Source organism: Siphateles boraxobius, unplaced genomic scaffold, assembly GCF_051911475.1.
Source record: "Siphateles boraxobius isolate OS27281-9 unplaced genomic scaffold, OSU_SipBor_1 51, whole genome shotgun sequence".
Lineage (NCBI taxonomy): Eukaryota > Metazoa > Chordata > Actinopteri > Cypriniformes > Leuciscidae > Siphateles > Siphateles boraxobius.
Window position 1 is genome coordinate 1,456,461 of NW_027509153.1, and position 22,062 is coordinate 1,478,522.

General features: G+C 42.5%; 19 non-coding genes across 19 annotated transcripts; all 19 read right to left on the reverse strand.

The window, feature by feature from the left end:
* Positions 1 to 1,654: 1,654 nt before the first annotated feature.
* On the reverse strand, positions 1,655 to 1,727 carry trnav-uac (transfer RNA valine (anticodon UAC)). Its single transcript has one exon. It is a non-coding gene; the product is annotated as a tRNA-Val (tRNA).
* A 460-nt stretch (positions 1,728 to 2,187) lies between these two features.
* On the reverse strand, positions 2,188 to 2,260 carry trnav-aac (transfer RNA valine (anticodon AAC)). The gene has a single exon. It is a non-coding gene; the product is annotated as a tRNA-Val (tRNA).
* A 214-nt stretch (positions 2,261 to 2,474) lies between these two features.
* Positions 2,475 to 2,547, reverse strand: trnav-uac (transfer RNA valine (anticodon UAC)). Its single transcript has one exon. It is a non-coding gene; the product is annotated as a tRNA-Val (tRNA).
* A 783-nt stretch (positions 2,548 to 3,330) lies between these two features.
* On the reverse strand, positions 3,331 to 3,403 carry trnav-cac (transfer RNA valine (anticodon CAC)). The gene has a single exon. It is a non-coding gene; the product is annotated as a tRNA-Val (tRNA).
* A 956-nt stretch (positions 3,404 to 4,359) lies between these two features.
* trnav-aac (transfer RNA valine (anticodon AAC)) lies at positions 4,360 to 4,432 on the reverse strand. The gene has a single exon. It is a non-coding gene; the product is annotated as a tRNA-Val (tRNA).
* Positions 4,433 to 4,884: 452 nt separating this feature from the next.
* Positions 4,885 to 4,957, reverse strand: trnav-uac (transfer RNA valine (anticodon UAC)). Its single transcript has one exon. It is a non-coding gene; the product is annotated as a tRNA-Val (tRNA).
* Positions 4,958 to 5,740: 783 nt separating this feature from the next.
* trnav-cac (transfer RNA valine (anticodon CAC)) lies at positions 5,741 to 5,813 on the reverse strand. Its single transcript has one exon. It is a non-coding gene; the product is annotated as a tRNA-Val (tRNA).
* A 956-nt stretch (positions 5,814 to 6,769) lies between these two features.
* Positions 6,770 to 6,842, reverse strand: trnav-aac (transfer RNA valine (anticodon AAC)). The gene has a single exon. It is a non-coding gene; the product is annotated as a tRNA-Val (tRNA).
* Positions 6,843 to 8,200: 1,358 nt separating this feature from the next.
* trnav-aac (transfer RNA valine (anticodon AAC)) lies at positions 8,201 to 8,273 on the reverse strand. Its single transcript has one exon. It is a non-coding gene; the product is annotated as a tRNA-Val (tRNA).
* A 562-nt stretch (positions 8,274 to 8,835) lies between these two features.
* On the reverse strand, positions 8,836 to 8,908 carry trnav-cac (transfer RNA valine (anticodon CAC)). The gene has a single exon. It is a non-coding gene; the product is annotated as a tRNA-Val (tRNA).
* Positions 8,909 to 13,138: 4,230 nt separating this feature from the next.
* trnav-cac (transfer RNA valine (anticodon CAC)) lies at positions 13,139 to 13,211 on the reverse strand. Its single transcript has one exon. It is a non-coding gene; the product is annotated as a tRNA-Val (tRNA).
* Positions 13,212 to 14,167: 956 nt separating this feature from the next.
* Positions 14,168 to 14,240, reverse strand: trnav-aac (transfer RNA valine (anticodon AAC)). The gene has a single exon. It is a non-coding gene; the product is annotated as a tRNA-Val (tRNA).
* Positions 14,241 to 15,598: 1,358 nt separating this feature from the next.
* Positions 15,599 to 15,671, reverse strand: trnav-aac (transfer RNA valine (anticodon AAC)). Its single transcript has one exon. It is a non-coding gene; the product is annotated as a tRNA-Val (tRNA).
* A 562-nt stretch (positions 15,672 to 16,233) lies between these two features.
* trnav-cac (transfer RNA valine (anticodon CAC)) lies at positions 16,234 to 16,306 on the reverse strand. Its single transcript has one exon. It is a non-coding gene; the product is annotated as a tRNA-Val (tRNA).
* Positions 16,307 to 17,571: 1,265 nt separating this feature from the next.
* trnav-cac (transfer RNA valine (anticodon CAC)) lies at positions 17,572 to 17,644 on the reverse strand. The gene has a single exon. It is a non-coding gene; the product is annotated as a tRNA-Val (tRNA).
* A 956-nt stretch (positions 17,645 to 18,600) lies between these two features.
* Positions 18,601 to 18,673, reverse strand: trnav-aac (transfer RNA valine (anticodon AAC)). Its single transcript has one exon. It is a non-coding gene; the product is annotated as a tRNA-Val (tRNA).
* A 1,358-nt stretch (positions 18,674 to 20,031) lies between these two features.
* Positions 20,032 to 20,104, reverse strand: trnav-aac (transfer RNA valine (anticodon AAC)). Its single transcript has one exon. It is a non-coding gene; the product is annotated as a tRNA-Val (tRNA).
* A 224-nt stretch (positions 20,105 to 20,328) lies between these two features.
* Positions 20,329 to 20,401, reverse strand: trnav-uac (transfer RNA valine (anticodon UAC)). Its single transcript has one exon. It is a non-coding gene; the product is annotated as a tRNA-Val (tRNA).
* A 460-nt stretch (positions 20,402 to 20,861) lies between these two features.
* On the reverse strand, positions 20,862 to 20,934 carry trnav-aac (transfer RNA valine (anticodon AAC)). Its single transcript has one exon. It is a non-coding gene; the product is annotated as a tRNA-Val (tRNA).
* Between the last annotated feature and the right edge of the window lie 1,128 nt (positions 20,935 to 22,062).

The following is a 22,062-nucleotide window of genomic DNA, read 5'->3' on the forward strand; positions in this document are numbered from 1 at the left end:
ACAGCCTCGCAAGAAGAAATAGTACATTTATCTGATGATTACATTTGTTGTGTTATCGCGTTTATGAGGGGCGTTGACACTTTGCATGTGTTGCTTCAGATCATTTGCGTTTGAATACCGCGCGCTCTCCGTGGGCGTGTCAGATTAGCAGAATAATGAGCTAAGAGAACGATAATGAGATCGGCTGACACCTCTCTCTTTTTTAATAGATTACATAAACAGAGAATATTTATTTTAGTTTTGAATTAGATATTTTAAAAGTACAAACTTAAATGATTATAAAGATATATTGCTCGTGCTTGTGTGAATAGTATTCGCTGAGCTTTGTTTAAGTTTAGAGACGTGCACCAGAAAAAAATTTAACGGAGACAGAGAGGCAGAAAGCACACCCTGTTTATTTTCTTCATTTTACAAAAGCACACGGTTTTGATGTTAATGTGAGTGTACACAAAAAAAGAAGACCCTCTATAGTTTATAATCATGTATTGATTTTATTTATATGACGAAAAATGACGGAGTATTTTAAGTCTATGTTGCTGCTATGTGGAAAAAAAACGACCCAAGAGAGTTAAAAAGCGTATAAAGGAAATGAGCGCTACACTCACCTAGCGTGGCAAACAGTATAAATTTTCTGTCAGACCCCAACCACTGTTTCTGTTCGGTTTCAAACCGAGGACCTTTCGCGAGTTAGGCGAATGTGATGACCACTACACTACAGAAACCTATTGATGAAATGGATGTGCTTTTTAGAAGATGGCTCCTTCCCATAATCTGCCCTGCAAGCAGTGTGACAGTCTGTAAATTCCACAAACAACAGAACAGAGGTCATTCGGCATGGCAGTCTGCCTACAGCTCCTTGGTACGATGGCCTTCACCTGTCTCAAAAGTAAGGGTTTTGTATCGAATTGCAGCATTTATATTTAACATGCCTCCACTTGTTTCCACCCAGTTTTGAACTGAAGACCTTTGCGTGTAAAGCGAACGTGATATCATGGCATGTGCTTTTTAGAAGATGGCTCCTTCCCATAATCTGCTCTGCAAGCAGTGTGACAGTCTGTGAATTCCACAAACAAGAGAACAGAGGTCATTCGGCATGGCAGTCTGCCTACAGCTCCTTGGTACGATGGCCTTCACCTGTCTCAAAAGTAAGGGTTTTGTATCGAATTGCAGCATTTATATTTAACATGCCTCCACTTGTTTCCACCCAGTTTTGAACTGAAGACCTTTGCGTGTAAAGCGAACGTGATATCATGGCATGTGCTTTTTAGAAGATGGCTCCTTCCCATAATCTGCTCTGCAAGCAGTGTGACAGTCTGTGAATTCCACAAACAACAGAACAGAGGTCATTCGGCATGGCAGTCTGCCTACAGCTCCTTGGTACGATGGCCTTCACCTGTCTCAAAAGTAAGGGTTTTGTAGCATTTATCTGTAAAATGCATCCACTTGTTTCCGCCCAGTTATGAACTGAGGACATTTTGCGTGTAAAGCAAACGTGATAACCACTACACTACGGAAACTTGATTTGGACGGTACCCACCTAGTGTCATTCGGCATGGCAGTCTGCCTACAGCTCCTTGGTACAATGGCCTTCACCTGTCTTAAAAGTAAGGGTTTTGTAGCGAATTGCAGCATTTATATTTAACATGCCTCCACTTGTTTCCACCCAATTTTGAACTGAGGACCTTTCGCGTGTAAAGCGAACGTGATAACCACTACACTACGGAAACTCGGTTTGGATCTCATTCCCACCTCATCTAGCGTACGCTTGTTCAAAAGCGACTGAAACTATAGACTGCCCAGTGTTTTTAACATGGCAAAAAGCTGCTAATTTTGTTGGCAGACCGAACATTTTATATTACTGTACAGGAAACCTCAATGTTCATTTGTTTTATTTTTGTCCTTTTCTAAAGAGATTAAACAACAAACATCCCTTCAAGTGTACTGACCTGCTCAACAGAAAATCGCATACGAAATATTTGCAAAAATCACCCACAGTTTCCGCCCAGTTTCGAACTGGGGACTTTTCGCGTGTGAGGCGAACGTGATAACCACTACATAACAAACACGTCTTCAGGTTGCAGACATAAATCTTTAGGTGCACGCTTATTAAAAAGCATATAAAGGAAATAAGCGCTGCACCCACCTAGCGTGCCAAAGAGTTTACATTTTCTGTCAAAATCCGACCACTGTTTCTGCTCGGTTTAGAACCAAGGACCTTTCGCGTGTTAGGCGAATGTGATGACCACTACACTACAGAAACCTATTGTTGAGAGGGATGTGCTTTTTAGAAGATGGCTCCTTCCCATAATCTGCCCTGCAAGCAGTGTGAAAGTCTGTAAATTCCACAAACAACAGAACAGAGGTCATTCGGCATGGCAGTCTGCCTACAGCTCCTGGGTACGATGGCCTTCACCTGTCTCAAAAGTAAGGGTTTTGTAACGAATTGCAGCATTTATATTTACCATGCCTCCACTTGTTTCCACCCAATTTTGAACTGAGGACCTTTCGCGTGTAAAGCGAACGTGATAACCACTACACTACGGAAACTTGATTTGGACGGCACCCACCTAGTGTCATTCGGCATGGCAGTCTGCCTACAGCTCCTTGATACGATGGCCTTCACCTGTCTCAAAAGTAAGGGTTTTGTAACGAATTGCAGCATTTATATTTAACATGCCTCCACTTGTTTCCACCCAATTTTGAACTGAGGACCTTTCGCGTGTAAAGCGAACGTGATAACCACTACACTACGGGAACCTGATTTGGACGGCACCCACCTAGTGTCTTTCGGCATGGCAGTCTGCCTACAGCTCCTTGGTACGATGGCCTTCACCTGTCTCAAAAGTAAGGGTTTTGTAGCATTTATATTTAAAATGCATCCACTTGTTTCCGCCCAGTTTTGAACTGAGGACCTTTTGCGTGTAAAGCAAACGTGTCTCAAAAGTAAGGGTTTTGTAGCGAATTGCAGCATTTATATTTAAAATGCATCCACTTGTTTCCGCCCAGTTTTGAACTGAGGACCTCGCGTGTAAAGCAAACGTGATAACCACTACACTTCCGAAACTTGATTTGGACGTCAGTCCCACCGCTTCTAGGGTACGCTTGTTCAAAAGCGACTGAAACTATAGACTGCCCAGTGTTTTTAACATGGCAAAAAGCTGCTAATTTTGTTGGCAGACCGAACATTTTATATTACTGTACAGGAAACCTCAATGGTCATTTGTTTTATTTTTGTCCTTTTCTAAAGAGATTAAACCACAAACATCCCTGCAAGTGTACTGACCTGCTCAACAGAAAATCGCATACGAAAGTTTTGCAAAAATCACCCACAGTTTCCGCCCAGTTTCGAACTGGGGCCCTTTCGCGTGTGAGGCGAACGTGATAACCACTACACTACAGAAACCTATTGATGAGGACATGTGCTTTTTAGAACATGGCTCCTTCCCATAATCTGCTCTGCAAGCAGTGTGACAGTCTGTGAATTCCACAAACAACAGAACAGAGGTCATTCGGCATGGCAGTCTGCCTACAACTCCTTGGTACGATGGCCTTCACATGTCTCAAGAGTAAGGGTTTTGTAGCGAATTGCAGCATTTATATTTAAAATGCATCCACTTGTTTCCGCCCAGTTTAGAACTGAGGACCTTTCGCGTGTAAAGCAAACGTGATAACCACTACACTACGGAAACTTGATTTGGACAGCACCCACCTAGTGTGATTCGGCATGGCAGTCTGCCTACAGCTCCTTGACACGATGGCCTTCACCTGTCTTAAAAGTAAGGGTTTTGTAGCGAATTGCAGCATTTATATTAAACATGCCTCCACTTGTTTCCACCCAATTTTGAACTGAGGACCTTTAGCGTGTAAAGCAAACGTGATAACCACTACACTACGGAAACTTGGTTTGGATCTCATTCCCACCTCTTCTAGCGTACGCTTGTTCAAAAGCGACTGAAACTATAGACTGCCCAGTGTTTTTAACATGGCAAAAAGCTGCTAATTTCGTTGGCAGACCTAACATTTTATATTACTGTACAGGAAACCTCAATGGTCATTTGTTTTATTTTTGTCCTTTTCTAAAGAGATTAAACAACAAACATCCCTGCAAGTGCACTGACCTGCTCAACAGAAAATCGCATACGAAATATTTGCAAAAATCACCCACAGTTTCCGCCCAGTTTCGAACTGGGGACTTTTCGCGTGTGAGGCGAACGTGATAACCACTACATAACAAACACGTCTTCAGGTTGCAGACATAAATCTTTAGGTGCACGCTTATTAAAAAGCATATAAAGGAAATAAGCGCTGCACCCACCTAGCGTGCCAAAGAGTTTACATTTTCTGTCAAAATCCAACCACTGTTTCTGCTCGGTTTCGAACCGAGGACCTTTCGCGTGTTAGGCGAATGTGATGACCACTACACTACAGAAACCTATTGTTGAGAGGGATGTGCTTTTTAGATCATGGCTCCTTCCCATAATCTGCCCTGCAAGCAGTGTGACAGTCTGTAAATTCCACAAACAACAGAACAGAGGTCATTCGGCACCCACCTAGTGGGTGCTTCTCATTTCTTATTTGTGCATCCTCGTTTCTTTTCCTCGCTTCCTTTCCTAGCGTCTCAGCTCCACCCCCTGTAGGTTTTGAGGGAAGGACGCAAGGAAAGAAAATGAGGACGGAGGAATCGAATGAAAGCTTTTTTTATTCATTGGAATACTTGATCACTCGCGCGTCACTTCATAGCGTCATCAGCAGCGCTCAAAGGATCTGCTAGTGTCATTCGGCATGGCAGTCTGCCTACAGCTCCTGGGTACGATGGCCTTCACCTGTCTCAAAAGTAAGGGTTTTGTAACAAATTGCAGCATTTATATTTAACATGCCTCCACTTGTTTCCACCCAATTTTGAACTGAGGACCTTTCGCGTGTAAAGCGAACGTGATAACCACTACACTACGGAAACTTGATTTGGACGGCACCCACCTAGTGTCATTCGGCATGGCAGTCTGCCTACAGCTCCTTGATACGATGGCCTTCACCTGTCTCAAAAGTAAGGGTTTTGTAACGAATTGCAGCATTTATATTTAACATGCCTCCACTTGTTTCCACCCAATTTTGAACTGAGGACCTTTCGCGTGTAAAGCGAACTTGATAACCACTACACTACGGGAACCTGATTTGGACGGCACCCACCTAGTGTCTTTCGGCATGGCAGTCTGCCTACAGCTCCTTGGTACGATGGCCTTCACCTGTCTCAAAAGTAAGGGTTTTGTAGCATTTATATTTAAAATGCATCCACTTGTTTCCGCCCAGTTTTGAACTGAGGACCTTTTGCGTGTAAAGCAAACGTGTCTCAAAAGTAAGGGTTTTGTAGCGAATTGCAGCATTTATATTTAAAATGCATCCACTTGTTTCCGCCCAGTTTTGAACTGAGGACCTCGCGTGTAAAGCAAACGTGATAACCACTACACTTCCGAAACTTGATTTGGACGTCAGTCCCACCGCTTCTAGGGTACGCTTGTTCAAAAGCGACTGAAACTATAGACTGCCCAGTGTTTTTAACATGGCAAAAAGCTGCTAATTTTGTTGGCAGACCGAACATTTTATATTACTGTACAGGAAACCTCAATGGTCATTTGTTTTATTTTTGTCCTTTTCTAAAGAGATTAAACCACAAACATCCCTGCAAGTGTACTGACCTGCTCAACAGAAAATCGCATACGAAAGTTTTGCAAAACTCACCCACAGTTTCCGCCCAGTTTCGAACTGGGGCCCTTTCGCGTGTGAGGCGAACGTGATAACCACTACACTACAGAAACCTATTGATGAGGACATGTGCTTTTTAGAACATGGCTCCTTCCCATAATCTGCTCTGCAAGCAGTGTGACAGTCTGTGAATTCCACAAACAACAGAACAGAGGTCATTCGGCATGGCAGTCTGCCTACAACTCCTTGGTACGATGGCCTTCACATGTCTCAAGAGTAAGGGTTTTGTAGCGAATTGCAGCATTTATATTTAAAATGCATCCACTTGTTTCCGCCCAGTTTAGAACTGAGGACCTTTCGCGTGTAAAGCAAACGTGATAACCACTACACTACGGAAACTTGATTTGGACAGCACCCACCTAGTGTGATTCGGCATGGCAGTCTGCCCACAGCTCCTTGACACGATGGCCTTCACCTGTCTTAAAAGTAAGGGTTTTGTAGCGAATTGCAGCATTTATATTAAACATGCCTCCACTTGTTTCCACCCAATTTTGAACTGAGGACCTTTCGCGTGTAAAGCAAACGTGATAACCACTACACTACGGAAACTTGGTTTGGATCTCATTCCCACCTCTTCTAGCGTACGCTTGTTCAAAAGCGACTGAAACTATAGACTGCCCAGTGTTTTTAACATGGCAAAAAGCTGCTAATTTCGTTGGCAGACCTAACATTTTATATTACTGTACAGGAAACCTCAATGGTCATTTGTTTTATTTTTGTCCTTTTCTAAAGAGATTAAACAACAAACATCCCTGCAAGTGCACTGACCTGCTCAACAGAAAATCGCTTACGAAATTTTTGCAAAAATCACCCACAGTTTCCGCCCAGTTTCGAACTGGGGACTTTTCGCGTGTGAGGCGAACGTGATAACCACTACATAACAAACACGTCTTCAGGTTGCAGACATAAATCTTTAGGTGCACGCTTATTAAAAAGCATATAAAGGAAATAAGCGCTGCACCCACCTAGCGTGCCAAAGAGTTTACATTTTCTGTCAGAATCCAACCACTGTTTCTGCTCGGTTTCGAACTGAGGACCTTTCGCGTGTTAGGCGAATGTGATGACCACTACACTACAGAAACCTATTGTTGAGAGGGATGTGCTTTTTAGATGATGGCTCCTTCCCATAATCTGCCCTGCAAGCAGTGTGACAGTCTGTAAATTCCACAAACAACAGAACAGAGGTCATTCGGCACCCACCTAGTGGGTGCTTCTCATTTCTTATTTGTGCATCCTCGTTTCTTTTCCTCGCTTCCTTTCCTAGCGTCTCAGCTCCACCCCCTGTAGGTTTTGAGGGAAGGACGCAAGGAAAGAAAATGAGGACGGAGGAATCGAATGAAAGCTTTTTTTATTCATTGGAATACTTGATCACTCGCGCGTCACATCATAGCGTCATCAGCAGCGCTCAAAGGATCTGCCCTTATGTTGTTGAAGTTTGTTTATTTAAGAAATTCATAATAAATGATAATAAAGCAAGATACCCTGTTGAAATATGTGTAATGTGTGGTTTATATAAACTGCAAAGGTAAAGTATACATTAAAACAGATTGTGATCGATGTGAAGGGGGAGGAGAATGTATACGCGCGTCACGTTTAGTCGATAAATCTCTTCCGCATAGGATACACCTGTGTATCCTCGCTCATGACTCCTCTGGAAGCCTCCTCATTCCTCGATCCTCGCCTCCTCGCGGTGCAATTAGAGAATTGAGATGTCCTTCAAGATGGCTGCGCTCGATCGGTTTCCGGGTCATAGGATGGAGGACAGAGGAACGAGGAGACGAGGAGGGATATTGCGAAGCACCCAGTGTCATTCGGCATGGCAGTCTGCCTACAGCTCCTTGATACGATGGCCTTCACCTGTCTTAAAAGTAAGGGTTTTGTAGCGAATTGCAGCATTTATATTTAACATGCCTCCACTTGTTTCCACCCAATTTTGAACTGAGGACCTTTCGCGTGTAAAGCGCCCATGATAACCACTACACTACGGAAACTTGGTCTGGATCTCATTCCCACCTCTTCTAGCGTACGCTTGTTCAAAAGCGACTGAAACTATAGACTGCCCAGTGTTTTTAACATGGCAAAAAGCTGCTAATTTTGTTGGCAGACCGAACATTTTATATTACTGTACAGGAAACCTCAATGGTCATTTGTTTTATTTTTGTCCTTTTCTAAAGAGATTAAACAACAAACATCCCTGCAAGTGTACTGACCTGCTCAACAGAAAATCGCATACGAAATTTTTGCAAAAATCACCCACAGTTTCTAACTGGGGACTTTTCGTGTGGGAGGCGAACGTGATAACCACTACACTACAAACACGTCTTCAGGTTGCAGACCTAAATCTTTAGGCGCACGCTTATTAAAAAGCATATAAAGGAAATGAGCGCTGCACCCACCTAGTGTGGCAAAGAGTTTAAATTTTCTGTCAGAATCCAACCACTGTTTCTGCTCGGTTTCGAACCGAGGACCTTTCGCGTGTTAGGCGAATGTGATGACCACTAAACTACAGAAACCTATTTGTGCTTTTTAGAAGATGGCTCGTTCCCATAATCTGCCCTGCAAGCAGTGTGACAGTCTGTAAATTCCACAAACAACAGAACAGAGGTCATTCGGCACCCACCTAGTGTCATTCGGCATGGCAGTCTGCCTACAGCTCCTTGTTACGATGGCCTTCACCTGTCTTAAAAGTAAGGGTTTTGAAGTGAATTGCAGCATTTATATTTAACATGCCTCCACTTGTTTCCACCCAATTTTGAACTGAGGACCTTTCGCTTGTAAAGCAGCGTGATAACCACTACACTACGGAAACTTGGTTTGGATCTCATTCCCACCTCTTCTAGCGCACGCTTGTTCAAAAGCGACTGAAACTATAGACTGCCCAGTGTTTTTAACATGGCAAAAAGCTGCTAATTTTGTTGGCAGACCGAACATTTTATATTACTTCACAGGAAACCTCAATGGTCATTTGTTTTATTTTTGTCCTTTTCTAAAGAGATTAAACCACAAACATCCCTGCAAGTGTACTGACCTGCTCAACAGAAAATCGCATACGAAATTTTTGCAAAAAACACTCACAGTTTCCGCCCAGTTTCGAACTGGGGACCTTTCGCGTGTGAGGCAAACGAGATAACCACTACACTACGGAAACAAGTCCTCAGTTCGCAGACATAAATCTTTAGGTGCACGCTTATTAAAAAGCATATAATGGAAATGAGCGCTGCACCCACCTAGTGTGGCAAACAGTTTAAATTTTCTGTCAGAATCCAACCACTGTTTCTACTCGGTTTCGAACCGAGGACCTTTCGCGTGTTAGGCGAACGTGATGACCACTACACTACAAAACCTATTGATGCGGTGCATATGCTTTTTAGAAGATGGCTCCTTCCCATAATCTGCTCTGCAATTCAATTCAATTCAATTCAAATTTATTTGTATAGCGCTTTTCACAATACACATTGTCTCAAAGCAGCTTTACAGAAATTGCATTTCGGAAATGTACATAGAAAAATACAGTTAGTTAATCAAGTATTAATTTATGGCATAACATATCGCCGGCTTTGAGTCGTCTCTTCACAGGCGTCGAGTCGTCTCTTCACAGGCGTTGGGGCATCTGAAGTCTCCGTGAGAGGCTGGATACAAACTGGAGCTGACGAACGCTATTTACCTCGGGACTAGCGTCCCGAGATAACAGCAGAAAGGCAGATGGGAAATAATTAGCATAGCTGATGTTCATAATGTTAATGCATTCGAACTGATTCAGCAGTATCAAAGGTTAAGCATTAAGTGAATGCTTGGTTAAAGAGATGCGTCTTTAATCTAGTTTTAAACTGGGACAGCGAGTCTGAGTCTCGTACAATATCAGGAAGGCTATTCCAGAGTTTAGGAGCTAAATGCGAGAACGCCCTCCCTCCTTTAGTGGACTTAGATATCCTAGGAATGACCAGAAGCCTCGAATTTAGTGATCTTAAAGAGCGCGATGGATTGTATGGCGATAGAAGGTCTGTTAAATACACAGGAGCTAAACCATTTAGGGCTTTATAGGTCAGTAGGAATACTTTGTAATTGATACGTAACTTAATAGGTAACCAGTGTAGAGATGATAAAATAGGTGTTATATGATCATATTTTCTTGATCTAGTAAGAACTCTAGCAGCTGCATTTTGCACTAACTGTAGCTTGTTGATTGAGGATGTAGGACAGCCAGCTAATAAAGCATTACAGTAATCTAGTCTCGAGGTCATGAATGCATGAACTAGCTTTTCTGCATCAGAAACAGATAGCATGTTACGTAGCTTAGCAATGTTTCTAAGGTGGAAAAAGGCTGTTCTTGTAATATATGAAATATGATTTTCGAAAGTCAAGTTGCGGTCTAGTATAACACCCAGGTCTTTTACTGTAGTGGATAAAGTAACAGGACATCCTTCTAAATTAAAGTTGTATTGTAAGGGATTTTGTGGGTAGTTTTTTGGACCAATAAGTAATACCTCCGTTTTATCTGAATTTAATAGCAGGAAATTACACGTCATCCAGCATTTTATATCATTTAGACACTCTGTCAATTTAGATAAGTTAGTGTTTTCATCTGGTCGTGATGAGATATATAATTGAGTGTCATCAGCATAACAGTGGAAATTAATTCCATGTTTTCTTATAATATTACCAAGTGGCAGCATATATATTGAGAATAGCAGAGGGCCTAACACCGATCCTTGCGGTACTCCATAGTCTACTGACGTTATCTTTGATTTTTCCCCATTTAGACAGACAAAATGGTAACGGTCTGATAAGTAAGATCTAAACCAGCTTAATGCCTGTCCCTGAACACCAGTGTAGTTTTGTAGTCGATCCAGGAGTATTTTATGATCGATAGTGTCGAACGCAGCGCTTAGATCGAGTAGAACTAGTATTGAGATACAGCCTTGGTCAGAAGCTAAAAGTAAATCATTTGTAATTTTAACTAGCGCAGTTTCTGTGCTATGATGCGGTCTGAATCCCGACTGGAATTTTTCATAGATATCATTTTCTTGTAAGAAAGAGCACAATTGAGCGGACACAATTTTTTCTAGTATTTTAGACATAAATGGAAGATTTGAGATGGGTCTGTAATTTGCTAAGTTATTTGGATCTAATTGCGGTTTCTTAATGAGAGGTTTTATTACTGCCAGCTTGAATATTTTTGGAACATGACCTAAAAATAAAGACGAGTTAATAATATTAAGAAGAGGCTCTTCGACTACAGGTAACACTTCTTTCAGTAGTTTAGTGGGTATTGGATCTAATAAACATGTTGTTGGTTTCGATGCAATGATAAGTTTATTTAGCTCTTCCTGTCCTATAGTTGTAAAGCGGTGTAGTTGTTCTAGAGGGGCCATAATTGAGGCTGAATCATAAGACATCATAGAGGATTGTATATTTACAATTGTGTTTCGGATGCTTTCTATTTTCTCATTGAAGTAATTCATAAAAGCATTACTACTATATTGTAATGGAATATTTTGCTCTGGTGATGTTTGTTTATTTGTTAGTCTAGCCACGGTGTTGAATAAAAACCTTGGATTATTTTGGTTATTTTCTATTAGTTTGCGGAGATGCTCAGCTCTTGCTGCTTTTAGAGCCTTTTTATAATGTGACATACTGTCTTTCCACGCGATTCTAAAGACCTCTAAATTAGTTTGTTTCCATTTACGCTCTAAGTTACGAGTTTCTCTCTTGATTGCATGCGTAGCACTGTTGTACCATGGTGCTTTAGTTTTCTCTCTTACCTTTTTTAATCTAATTGGTGCAACAATATCTAGTGTACTAGAGAACATGGTGCTCAAACTGCTAGTCATTTCCTCTAGTTCATCTGTTTGTTTGGGTGCACTGCGCAGCTGAGATAGATCAGGTAAGCTATTTGAGAATCTATCTATAGTGGTTGGAAGGATTGTTCTGCCTGGTCGATAACGTTGCGCAACGTGACAAATTTCAGCAGTACGTATTATACAAGTTACCATGTAATGATCAGTGAGATCATCACTTTGCGGTATAATATTTATATCAGTTGGATTGGTTCCATATGATATAATTAAATCTAGTGTATGATTTAGACGATGAGTGGGACCACTGACGTTTTGCATGACCCCAAAGGAGTTTAATAGATCTGTAAACGCAGTCCCTAACGCATCATTTGTATTATCTACGTGTATGTTAAAGTCTCCAACAATTATTGCTTTATCGACATTGACCAATAGATCTGAGAGAAAGTATGCAAACTCTTTTAGGAAATCAGCATAGGGCCCTGGAGGTCTATATAGGGTAGCCAAGGCTAGAGATAATATGGATTTGTTTCTTGCATCTAAGAGCGTAACATTTAGCACAAGTAAGTGCAAGCAGTGTGACAGTCTGTAAATTCCACAAACAACAGAACAGAGGTCATTCTGCATGGCAGTCTGCCTACAGCTCCTTGGTACGATGGCCTTCACCTGTCTCAAAAGTAAGGGTTTTGTAACGAATTGCAGCATTTATATTTAACATGCCTCCACTTGTTTAAGCCCAGTTTTGAACTGAGGACCTTTTGCGTGTAAACCAAACGTGATAACCACTACACTACGGAAACTTGATTTGGACGGCACCCACCTAGTGTCATTCGGCATGGCAGTCTGCCTACAGCTCCTTGATACGATGGCCTTCACCTGTCTCAAAAGTAAGGGTTTTGTAACAAATTGCAGCATTTATATTTAACATGCCTCCACTTGTTTCCACCCAATTTTGAACTGAGGACCTTTCGCGTGTAAAGCGAACGTGATAACCACTACACTACGGGAACCTGATTTGGACGGCACCCACCTAGTGTCTTTCGGCATGGCAGTCTGCCTACAGCTCCTTGGTACGATGGCCTTCACCTGTCTCAAAAGTAAGGGTTTTGTAGCATTTATATTTAAAATGCATCCACTTGTTTCCGCCCAGTTTTGAACTGAGGACCTTTTGCGTGTAAAGCAAACGTGTCTCAAAAGTAAGGGTTTTGTAGCGAATTGCAGCATTTATATTTAAAATGCATCCACTTGTTTCCGCCCAGTTTTGAACTGAGGACCTCGCGTGTAAAGCAAACGTGATAACCACTACACTTCCGAAACTTGATTTGGACGTCAGTCCCACCGCTTCTAGGGTACGCTTGTTCAAAAGCGACTGAAACTATAGACTGCCCAGTGTTTTTAACATGGCAAAAAGCTGCTAATTTTGTTGGCAGACCGAACATTTTATATTACTGTACAGGAAACCTCAATGGTCATTTGTTTTATTTTTGTCCTTTTCTAAAGAGATTAAACCACAAACATCCCTGCAAGTGTACTGACCTGCTCAACAGAAAATCGCATACGAAAGTTTTGCAAAAATCACCCACAGTTTCCGCCCAGTTTCGAACTGGGGCCCTTTCGCGTGTGAGGCGAACGTGATAACCACTACACTACAGAAACCTATTGATGAGGACATGTGCTTTTTAGAACATGGCTCCTTCCCATAATCTGCTCTGCAAGCAGTGTGACAGTCTGTGAATTCCACAAACAACAGAACAGAGGTCATTCGGCATGGCAGTCTGCCTACAACTCCTTGGTACGATGGCCTTCACATGTCTCAAGAGTAAGGGTTTTGTAGCGAATTGCAGCATTTATATTTAAAATGCATCCACTTGTTTCCGCCCAGTTTAGAACTGAGGACCTTTCGCGTGTAAAGCAAACGTGATAACCACTACACTACGGAAACTTGATTTGGACAGCACCCACCTAGTGTGATTCGGCATGGCAGTCTGCCTACAGCTCCTTGACACGATGGCCTTCACCTGTCTTAAAAGTAAGGGTTTTGTAGCGAATTGCAGCATTTATATTAAACATGCCTCCACTTGTTTCCACCCAATTTTGAACTGAGGACCTTTCGCGTGTAAAGCAAACGTGATAACCACTACACTACGGAAACTTGGTTTGGATCTCATTCCCACCTCTTCTAGCGTACGCTTGTTCAAAAGCGACTGAAACTATAGACTGCCCAGTGTTTTTAACATGGCAAAAAGCTGCTAATTTCGTTGGCAGACCTAACATTTTATATTACTGTACAGGAAACCTCAATGGTCATTTGTTTTATTTTTGTCCTTTTCTAAAGAGATTAAACAACAAACATTCCTGCAAGTGCACTGACCTGCTCAACAGAAAATCGCTTACGAAATATTTGCAAAAATCACCCACAGTTTCCGCCCAGTTTCAAACTGGGGACTTTTCGCATGTGAGGCGAACGTGATAACCACTACATAACAAACACGTCTTCAGGTTGCAGACATAAATCTTTAGGTGCACGCTTATTAAAAAGCATATAAAGGAAATAAGCGCTGCACCCACCTAGCGTGCCAAAGAGTTTACATTTTCTGTCAGAATCCAACCACTGTTTCTGCTCGGTTTCGAACCGAGGACCTTTCGCGTGTTAGGCGAATGTGATGACCACTACACTACAGAAACCTATTGTTGAGAGGGATGTGCTTTTTAGATGATGGCTCCTTCCCATAATCTGCCCTGCAAGCAGTGTGACAGTCTGTAAATTCCACAAACAACAGAACAGAGGTCATTCGGCACCCACCTAGTGGGTGCTTCTCATTTCTTATTTGTGCATCCTCGTTTCTTTTCCTCGCTTCCTTTCCTAGCGTCTCAGCTCCACCCCCTGTAGGTTTTGAGGGAAGGACGCAAGGAAAGAAAATGAGGACGGAGGAATCGAATGAAAGCTTTTTTTATTCATTGGAATACTTGATCACTCGCGCGTCACTTCATAGCGTCATCAGCAGCGCTCAAAGGATCTGCCCTTATGTTGTTGAAGTTTGTTTATTTAAGAAATTCATAATAAATTATAATAAAGCAAGATACCCTTTTGAAATATGTGTAATGTGTGGTTTATATAAACTGCAAAGGTAAAGTATACATTAAAACAGATTGTGATCGATGTGAAGGGGGAGGAGAATGTATACGCGCGTCACGTTTAGTCGATAAATCTCTTCCGCATAGGATACACCTGTGTATCCTCGCTCATGACTCCTCTGGAAGCCTCCTCATTCCTCGATCCTCGCCTCCTCGCGGTGCAATTAGAGAATTGAGATGTCCTTCAAGATGGCTGCGCTCGATCGGTTTCCGGGTCATAGGATGGAGGACAGAGGAACGAGGAGACGAGGAGGGATATTGCGAAGCACCCAGTGTCATTCGGCATGGCAGTCTGCCTACAGCTCCTTGATACGATGGCCTTCACCTGTCTTAAAAGTAAGGGTTTTGTAGCGAATTGCAGCATTTATATTTAACATGCCTCCACTTGTTTCCACCCAATTTTGAACTGAGGACCTTTCGCGTGTAAAGCGCCCATGATAACCACTACACTACGGAAACTTGGTCTGGATCTCATTCCCACCTCTTCTAGCGTACGCTTGTTCAAAAGCGACTGAAACTATAGACTGCCCAGTGTTTTTAACATGGCAAAAAGCTGCTAATTTTGTTGGCAGACCGAACATTTTATATTACTGTACAGGAAACCTCAATGGTGATTTGTTTTATTTTTGTCCTTTTCTAAAGAGATTAAACAACAAACATCCCTGCAAGTGTACTGACCTGCTCAACAGAAAATCGCATACGAAATTTTTGCAAAAATCACCCACAGTTTCTAACTGGGGACTTTTCGTGTGGGAGGCGAACGTGATAACCACTACACTACAAACATGTCTTCAGGTTGCAGACCTAAATCTTTAGGCGCACGCTTATTAAAAAGCATATAAAGGAAATGAGCGCTGCACCCACCTAGTGTGGCAAAGAGGTTAAATTTTCTGTCAGAATCCAACCACTGTTTCTGCTCGGTTTCGAACCGAGGACCTTTCGCGTGTTAGGCGAATGTGATGACCACTAAACTACAGAAACCTATTTGTGCTTTTTAGAAGATGGCTCGTTCCCATAATCTGCCCTGCAAGCAGTGTGACAGTCTGTAAATTCCACAAACAACAGAACAGAGGTCATTCGGCACCCACCTAGTGTCATTCGGCATGGCAGTCTGCCTACAGCTCCTTGTTACGATGGCCTTCACCTGTCTTAAAAGTAAGGGTTTTGAAGTGAATTGCAGCATTTATATTTAACATGCCTCCACTTGTTTCCACCCAATTTTGAACTGAGGACCTTTCGCTTGTAAAGCAGCGTGATAACCACTACACTACGGAAACTTGGTTTGGATCTCATTCCCACCTCTTCTAGCGCACGCTTGTTCAAAAGCGACTGAAACTATAGACTGCCCAGTGTTTTTAACATGGCAAAAAGCTGCTAATTTTGTTGGCAGACCGAACATTTTATATTACTTCACAGGAAACCTCAATGGTCATTTGTTTTATTTTTGTCCTTTTCTAAAGAGATTAAACCACAAACATCCCTGCAAGTGTACTGACCTGCTCAACAGAAAATCGCATACGAAATTTTTGCAAAAAACACTCACAGTTTCCGCCCAGTTTCGAACTGGGGACCTTTCGCGTGTGAGGCAAACGAGATAACCACTACACTACGGAAACAAGTCCTCAGTTCGCAGACATAAATCTTTAGGTGCACGCTTATTAAAAAGCATATAATGAAAATGAGCGCTGCACCCACCTAGTGTGGCAAACAGTTTAAATTTTCTGTCAGAATCCAACCACTGTTTCTACTCGGTTTCGAACCGAGGACCTTTCGCGTGTTAGGCGAACATGATGACCACTACACTACAAAACCTATTGATGCGGTGCATATGCTTTTTAGAAGATGGCTCCTTCCCATAATCTGCTCTGCAAGCAGTGTGACAGTCTGTAAATTCCACAAACAACAGAACAGAGGTCATTCTGCATGGCAGTCTGCCTACAGCTCCTTGGTACGATGGCCTTCACCTGTCTCAAAAGTAAGGGTTTTGTAACGAATTGCAGCATTTATATTTAACATGCCTCCACTTGTTTAAGCCCAGTTTTGAACTGAGGACCTTTTGCGTGTAAACCAAACGTGATAACCACTACACTACGGAAACTTGATTTGGACGGCACCCACCTAGTGTCATTCGGCATGGCAGTCTGCCTACAGCTCCTTGATACGATGGCCTTCACCTGTCTCAAAAGTAAGGGTTTTGTAACAAATTGCAGCATTTATATTTAACATGCCTCCACTTGTTTCCACCCAATTTTGAACTGAGGACCTTTCGCGTGTAAAGCGAACGTGATAACCACTACACTACGGGAACCTGATTTGGACGGCACCCACCTAGTGTCTTTCGGCATGGCAGTCTGCCTACAGCTCCTTGGTACGATGGCCTTCACCTGTCTCAAAAGTAAGGGTTTTGTAGCATTTATATTTAAAATGCATCCACTTGTTTCCGCCCAGTTTTGAACTGAGGACCTTTTGCGTGTAAAGCAAACGTGTCTCAAAAGTAAGGGTTTTGTAGCGAATTGCAGCATTTATATTTAAAATGCATCCACTTGTTTCCGCCCAGTTTTGAACTGAGGACCTCGCGTGTAAAGCAAACGTGATAACCACTACACTTCCGAAACTTGATTTGGACGTCAGTCCCACCGCTTCTAGGGTACGCTTGTTCAAAAGCGACTGAAACTATAGACTGCCCAGTGTTTTTAACATGGCAAAAAGCTGCTAATTTTGTTGGCAGACCGAACATTTTATATTACTGTACAGGAAACCTCAATGGTCATTTGTTTTATTTTTGTCCTTTTCTAAAGAGATTAAACCACAAACATCCCTGCAAGTGTACTGACCTGCTCAACAGAAAATCGCATACGAAAGTTTTGCAAAAATCACCCACAGTTTCCGCCCAGTTTCGAACTGGGGCCCTTTCGCGTGTGAGGCGAACGTGATAACCACTACACTACAGAAACCTATTGATGAGGACATGTGCTTTTTAGAACATGGCTCCTTCCCATAATCTGCTCTGCAAGCAGTGTGACAGTCTGTGAATTCCACAAACAACAGAACAGAGGTCATTCGGCATGGCAGTCTGCCTACAACTCCTTGGTACGATGGCCTTCACATGTCTCAAGAGTAAGGGTTTTGTAGCGAATTGCAGCATTTATATTTAAAATGCATCCACTTGTTTCCGCCCAGTTTAGAACTGAGGACCTTTCGCGTGTAAAGCAAACGTGATAACCACTACACTACGGAAACTTGATGTGGACAGCACCCACCTAGTGTGATTCGGCATGGCAGTCTGCCTACAGCTCCTTGACACGATGGCCTTCACCTGTCTTAAAAGTAAGGGTTTTGTAGCGAATTGCAGCATTTATATTAAACATGCCTCCACTTGTTTCCACCCAATTTTGAACTGAGGACCTTTCGCGTGTAAAGCAAACGTGATAACCAATACACTACGGAAACTTGGTTTGGATCTCATTCCCACCTCTTCTAGCGTACGCTTGTTCAAAAGCGACTGAAACTATAGACTGCCCAGTGTTTTTAACATGGCAAAAAGCTGCTAATTTCGTTGGCAGACCGAACATTTTATATTACTGTACAGGAAACCTCAATGGTCATTTGTTTTATTTTTGTCCTTTTCTAAAGAGATTAAACAACAAACATCCCTGCAAGTGCACTGACCTGCTCAACAGAAAATCGCTTACGAAATTTTTGCAAAAATCACCCACAGTTTCCGCCCAGTTTCGAACTGGGGACTTTTCGCGTGTGAGGCGAACGTGATAACCACTACATAACAAACACGTCTTCAGGTTGCAGACATAAATCTTTAGGTGCACGCTTATTAAAAAGCATATAAAGGAAATAAGCGCTGCACCCACCTAGCGTGCCAAAGAGTTTACATTTTCTGTCAGAATCCAACCACTGTTTCTGCTCGGTTTCGAACTGAGGACCTTTCGCGTGTTAGGCGAATGTGATGACCACTACACTACAGAAACCTATTGTTGAGAGGGATGTGCTTTTTAGAAGATGGCTCCTTCCCATAATCTGCCCTGCAAGCAGTGTGACAGTCTGTAAATTCCACAAACAACAGAACAGAGGTCATTCGGCACCCACCTAGTGGGTGCTTCTCATTTCTTATTTGTGCATCCTCGTTTCTTTTCCTCGCTTCCTTTCCTAGCGTCTCAGCTCCACCCCCTGTAGGTTTTGAGGGAAGGACGCAAGGAAAGAAAATGAGGACGGAGGAATCGAATGAAAGCTTTTTTTATTCATTGGAATACTTGATCACTCGCGCGTCACTTCATAGCGTCATCAGCAGCGCTCAAAGGATCTGCCCTTATGTTGTTGAAGTTTGTTTATTTAAGAAATTCATAATAAATGATAATAAAGCAAGATACCCTGTTGAAATATGTGTAATGTGTGGTTTATATAAACTGCAAAGGTAAAGTATACATTAAAACAGATTGTGATCGATGTGAAGGGGGAGGAGAATGTATACGCGCGTCACGTTTAGTCGATAATTCTCTTCCGCATAGGATACACCTGTGTATCCTCGCTCATGACTCCTCTGGAAGCCTCCTCACTCCTCGATCCTCGCCTCCTCGCGGTGCAATTAGAGAATTGAGATGTCCTTCAAGATGGCTGCGCTCGATCGGTTTCCGGGTCATAGGATGGAGGACAGAGGAACGAGGAGACGAGGAGGGATATTGCGAAGCACCCAGTGTCATTCGGCATGGCAGTCTGCCTACAGCTCCTTGATACGATGGCCTTCACCTGTCTTAAAAGTAAGGGTTTTGTAGCGAATTGCAGCATTTATATTTAACATGCCTCCACTTGTTTCCACCCAATTTTGAACTGAGAACCTTTCGCGTGTAAAGCGCCCATGATAACCACTACACTACGGAAACTTGGTCTGGATCTCATTCCCACCTCTTCTAGCGTACGCTTGTTCAAAAGCGACTGAAACTATAGACTGCCCAGTGTTTTTAACATGGCAAAAAGCTGCTAATTTTGTTGGCAGACCGAACATTTTATATTACTGTACAGGAAACCTCAATGGTCATTTGTTTTATTTTTGTCCTTTTCTAAAGAGATTAAACAACAAACATCCCTGCAAGTGTACTGACCTGCTCAACAGAAAATCGCATACGAAATTTTTGCAAAAATCACCCACAGTTTCTAACTGGGGACTTTTCGTGTGGGAGGCGAACGTGATAACCACTACACTACAAACACGTCTTCAGGTTGCAGACCTAAATCTTTAGGCGCACGCTTATTAAAAAGCATATAAAGGAAATGAGCGCTGCACCCACCTAGTGTGGCAAAGAGTTTAAATTTTCTGTCAGAATCCAACCACTGTTTCTGCTCGGTTTCGAACCGAGGACCTTTCGCGTGTTAGGCGAATGTGATGACCACTAAACTACAGAAACCTATTTGTGCTTTTTAGAAGATGGCTCGTTCCCATAATCTGCCCTGCAAGCAGTGTGACAGTCTGTAAATTCCACAAACAACAGAACAGAGGTCATTCGGCACCCACCTAGTGTCATTCGGCATGGCAGTCTGCCTACAGCTCCTTGTTACGATGGCCTTCACCTGTCTTAAAAGTAAGGGTTTTGAAGTGAATTGCAGCATTTATATTTAACATGCCTCCACTTGTTTCCACCCAATTTTGAACTGAGGACCTTTCGCTTGTAAAGCGAACGTGATAACCACTACACTACGGAAACTTGGTTTGGATCTCATTCCCACCTCTTCTAGCGCACGCTTGTTCAAAAGCGACTGAAACTATAGACTGCCCAGTGTTTTTAACATGGCAAAAAGCTGCTAATTTTGTTGGCAGACCGAACATTTTATATTACTTCACAGGAAACCTCAATGGTCATTTGTTTTATTTTTGTCCTTTTCTAAAGAGATTAAACCACAAACATCCCTGCAAGTGTACTGACCTGCTCAACAGAAAATCGCATACGAAATTTTTGCAAAAAACACTCACAGTTTCCGCCCAGTTTCGAACTGGGGACCTTTCGCGTGTGAGGCGAACGTGATAACCACTACATAACAAACACGTCTTCAGGTTGCAGACATAAATCTTTAGGTGCACGCTTATTAAAAAGCATATAAAGGAAATAAGCGCTGCACCCACCTAGCGTGCCAAAGAGTTTACATTTTCTGTCAGAATCCAACCACTGTTTCTGCTCGGTTTCGAACCGAGGACCTTTCGCGTGTTAGGTGAATGTGATGACCACTACACTACAGAAACCTATTGTTGAGAGGGATGTGCTTTTTAGATGATGGCTCCTTCCCATAATCTGCCCTGCAAGCAGTGTGACAGTCTGTAAATTCCACAAACAACAGAACAGAGGTCATTCGGCACCCACCTAGTGGGTGCTTCTCATTTCTTATTTGTGCATCCTCGTTTCTTTTCCTCGCTTCCTTTCCTAGCGTCTCAGCTCCACCCCCTGTAGGTTTTGAGGGAAGGACGCAAGGAAAGAAAATGAGGACGGAGGAATCGAATGAAAGCTTTTTTTATTCATTGGAATACTTGATCACTCGCGCGTCACTTCATAGCGTCATCAGCAGCGCTCAAAGGATCTGCCCTTATGTTGTTGAAGTTTGTTTATTTAAGAAATTCATAATAAATGATAATAAAGCAAGATACCCTGTTGAAATATGTGTAATGTGTGGTTTATATAAACTGCAAAGGTAAAGTATACATTAAAACAGATTGTGATCGATGTGAAGGGGGAGGAGAATGTATACGCGCGTCACGTTTAGTCGATAATTCTCTTCCGCATAGGATACACCTGTGTATCCTCGCTCATGACTCCTCTGGAAGCCTCCTCACTCCTCGATCCTCGCCTCCTCGCGGTGCAATTAGAGAATTGAGATGTCCTTCAAGATGGCTGCGCTCGATCGGTTTCCGGGTCATAGGATGGAGGACAGAGGAACGAGGAGACGAGGAGGGATATTGCGAAGCACCCAGTGTCATTCGGCATGGCAGTCTGCCTACAGCTCCTTGATACGATGGCCTTCACCTGTCTTAAAAGTAAGGGTTTTGTAGCGAATTGCAGCATTTATATTTAACATGCCTCCACTTGTTTCCACCCAATTTTGAACTGAGAACCTTTCGCGTGTAAAGCGCCCATGATAACCACTACACTACGGAAACTTGGTCTGGATCTCATTCCCACCTCTTCTAGCGTACGCTTGTTCAAAAGCGACTAAAACTATAGACTGCCCAGTGTTTTTAACATGGCAAAAAGCTGCTAATTTTGTTGGCAGACCGAACATTTTATATTACTGTACAGGAAACCTCAATGGTCATTTGTTTTATTTTTGTCCTTTTCTAAAGAGATTAAACAACAAACATCCCTGCAAGTGTACTGAC